We start from the raw sequence: 4,607 nt of genomic DNA, 5'->3' as shown, positions 1-4,607 counted from the left end.
AAAAAATTAACTTCAAGGAAAGAAAAGTTAGAATCGGTTTTGTTTGCTATCTAAATATATGCACCATTACAATAAATCACAACAAAAGTAGTTTGCATGACATTGCACTTATCACCAAACAAACAACTGTCAAAATGTCTTAAAGTAATGTTTGCAGAATTTTCACTACTGAATAACAGTCCAAATAAATGCTATTAATCAGAATCAATCTTTTGAGTCAAATTACTGAAAAGCAGCTTATCTTATTGAAAATATTAAATTTAAGGCCACGCTGTGTTGAACAATATCAGCCCTTGGCTGTGTACGTCCAAATACCTTTACTTGCAACCACACATATCCAAACACTCATGCAAGTGTAGGTTTTTAAATGCATCTTTAACATTTGAACATCAATTGACACTATCCATATTGCCAATATTGATAAAAAAAAAATAATAAGACAGGAGAAAACCAAGAAATAAAATATAAGAAAAAATTTGTTTCTTATATTTATATTTTATGCATTTGCTATTTGCGAGTATTTATGAAGAAATATTTTTTTAAATTTGGTTACAAAAGAAACAGAAAATTAACTAATAGTGTGACAGATATGCCATTAGTCTAACAAAAAGTATTTATTATGAATGACTATCAGACATTTTGCAAATAGCAAGTAGTGTGTAGCATGTATTTGGCTCAAAATATGCGGAAAAAATAAACACAAAATGCAATGCTCATAGTGGAACATACATATAAACATTCATTAATTAATGATATTTTAAAATATAAAAAACTAACACCCAACTTTAAGGGTAAACCGGGCCTTAATTAAACCTGAGTATTGCCAAGATGAGCAATATTATTCAACCTGTACAAAAACTCAAACCGTGAACAACATTAAAATAGTTACCCTTGTCCATGCTTTTTTTTTTACTTCAAAAAATTTGTGTTTGCTTGTAAACATTTATGTACCTACATATAGTGTTATTTAAACATCTCCCAGATTACTTAACGGACCTTAAGAACCGAAACAGGTTTGCAAATACTCATCCAACAAAATATTTGGCCTTTGGCACTTTGCTCACGGAAATACACATTAATTTGTTTGAACTGTTTTCTACATCTATGACACACAGGAAACATTTACTGGAAAACCCACAGTTAAAGAAATATTACTGAGAAAACAGAACAAAAAAATGACTATATTACAAACAAATGGAACTGTCACATTGTCTGCAAAATACTCGGGAGAAAGCTTTCCAGGACAGAACGTTAAAGGGGCAGCCGTGAACTTTAAGAGCACAAGAGTCGTATAAGTTACACTGACTAACTAGCGCATCACACGCCTCTACAAACTAGGACCCAACTGAAATACAGACTTCAGCGTGCGTTTATGAAACATAAAAGAGGTGGGCCTATAATTTTGTGGTAGATATGCACATACCCCACTCTATGATGCTGTGTACCAAAATCTTCATTTCTAAATATTCCTATTAACACACCAGTTTTAGCTTCTTTTTTTTTTTTCGCTGCCCGAAGAATACTTGTCGAATACCTGAAGCGAAACCACCACTGGAAAGTGCAATAGCTTTTAAATTCTATTCATAGGGACACGATCATATGGTGAATTGCGATAAAGCTGAAATAACATCAAAAATCATTTCAATATGCCATACAACACCAAAACTGGAAGTTAATACACCATGAAACACCAAAATGCAACATAAAATCATGAAATTAATCAGGATATTTTAACAAAACTCAATTCCATTTTTAAAAATTTGATCTTTTAATATATTAAATTCAATCAATGTAAATTATTTACTATGATGTTAATACAAAACTGTATGTACTAAATAAATAGATTTGAAATATATATATATTTGCAACTGTTAATAGTAAATAATTTTTACATTATGACATTGGTTCATTTTTCAAACGCACATATACTTGCTGATTTATTTGTATTGTTCCCAATAGTTTGACATGCTTATTACAAATTATTAGGTATATTGTAAAAGTGCATCATGTATAAGTCAAAATTAAACTATTTTGTTGAAAGTGTCATAGTGTCGTATTTGTTGAAAATTTTGCTATCTTTATTAATAAACAAGAGTTCATAAAAACAGTAACACCAAAATCTCTTGTTTTAAAAATGAAATGGGCCTAAAAATATACATAACCATAAAATCTTGTCTCTAGCTATTCGTAATCATAAATCTTAAATAAATATTGAGCTGTTTCTACATAGCGCGTTAACAACTGGAGCTCTGCAAGCCGTTTGGCCACCTTACATTTCTTGTGCAATTAGCTACTTATTCATTGTTTCCCAGTCAGTTCAAAAAAAATTTCTAATTGAAACTTTGTCTATTCAAACTACAATCTCGGCCTGAAGAGTTCTGATCTTATCATTACATTAATTTACAAAAAAAAAAACAATTGCCAAGAACAAAAAGATACATAATTTACTTTGAAGATGGTACAGGGTAACGCCTGATGTGAAACAATGTTTAGAAACGAAGTGAAAGCAAAACTTATAACCTTTGAAAGATTCAACTTCTCAAACTTACTCCGTTAAGTTTATTGCAGTAAGAATTAAATCATGAAAAATTTATACCTGTTATCAATACAAATGAGTATCTTTAGCGGTGACTCTGAGAAAATGATATACTAATTGGGAGGAAAATATGCACATTGTACACATAATTCTCAAACTAAATAATCATCTAGAAAAAACAAATAGGATGAATATAAATGATAAATCAGCTATTTAGAAAGTTAATCGCAAAACAAGGAATTAACCCATTCTTCCAAAAAAAAAACGACATACTGTCTTTATGAAAAATAGCAAAAAAATTGTCAATTTACAATAATAACTTGAAAACAATTGGAACATTATGAGCCTGTATTTATTCCATTCACGTGCATGAAGAGAGACACAATGATAAAATTGTCACAACCATGATAACAACTGTACAAGGTCAACAAAAAACTGAAAAAGATCACTTTTTGCTTATGATGAATGATGATATTTTCAAAAGTAGATATAAAACATGAATTTAAAGCAAATTCAAGGAACTTAAAAGTCGCTAAATGATTATGCGACAGGTCGTATTTCACGAAAGTACTAATGTCGCTGTTGCATGGAGTCTGCACATCTGGTGGGACTTAAGCTGCTGTTGCATAAAAAATAGAGAAGATTTTTTTTTTTCTATAATGGATTTACTAGCTTGAAAGTATTATTTTTCCCTTGTGTCTACAATTAACCACTCCAAGTGTTGGTTCTTTTTTTTTTGTATGTGTCATGCTTTACCTACTTTATGTGGTCAATTTTTATATGCTGCAGAATTCAAAATCAACAAGGTTACATAATTTACTCATAAATTGCCACCCAAAATTTATTACTGCATATGGATACGCAATATTGAGTCAAATTTCTGTTATTTAAAATGCTGTCCTAAAAGTCAAAAACAAGTCTTCCTTAAAGTTATAGTTTACCCCTTAAAAATTATTGTAACAACAAACTGTTAAATCTTCCATTACAACCTAGCATAGGATATAGCCAGAGAGAAAAAAATTAAGAAGGGTATTTATAACTGTCAATCTGTTACCAAAAGATTTCTTGCAACACATAAAGCCACCATTAAAGTCATTACAAATCAGAAAGAATTAAAGAGTTACAATATGACCCAGTGGCATATTTGCAGTTATTTGGTTAAGTGAATAGATAAAACATTAATGCCTGATATTAAATAAAATGCATTTTTGAAGAGTTTTGATGTAAACCACCACATTTTGACTAGAAACAAAATAAATAACATTCAAATGGTAACCATATTACACTTATCAATGGGACCACCGAAAACTCCATATTGAATTTTGACATATTTATTTAAAACTTAATTTTAGAGTTAATTTTTGTAAATCTAGTTCTATCATGGCATAGATAATATTGTAACTTTACTCACAAAAGTCTTGAAAAAGCTGCACTTAATTTTGTAATCCAGTGAAAATGTTTCAGGATCTCTTAATAAAATTTTATTACGATTTTATATACTACAGGATTAATTTAATATACTTATATATTTAAAGCAAAATTAAACATAATAAAACATAGATCTAATAATTGCAGGAAGTTGATAATTTTTTGATTTTAAAGCTAAAACCTTTTGAAGTAATTTCCACATGATTTACTATTCATACTTATTGTATGACTAAAAACTGAGTGTAACTTTGAAAAATCAAATGCAAGTTTTGAAAATATTACTGGTAAATAAAGTTTCTTGGCTTTGAGTACTGTTACTGAATGTTTTAGGAAATTATTTCATGATTTTCATTATCAGTCAAGTTTCCTTTCTTTTTAGTTACTTTTGAGACATGTAGACATCTTGGTAACAATGGTAACCATAATCAAAAGTTAATAAAAAAAATTTTTTTTAATACCTCTACCATAAAAAATGAATGTATCCTCTACCAGAAAATTCCTTCAGAAGATGCTATGTCATGATGTACTTATGATTTTTAATATTTTATCTATAATGTGAATTACGAGAGGATATAAAAGTTATTCAAGAGGAAATGGATTTCTCTACCTTAATAATTAATAATTATCCCAAATTAAAACTGTG

Source organism: Bacillus rossius, chromosome 15 (genome assembly GCF_032445375.1).
Source record: "Bacillus rossius redtenbacheri isolate Brsri chromosome 15, Brsri_v3, whole genome shotgun sequence".
Taxonomy (NCBI): Eukaryota; Metazoa; Arthropoda; class Insecta; order Phasmatodea; family Bacillidae; genus Bacillus; species Bacillus rossius.
This window is presented reverse-complemented; position numbering follows the sequence as displayed.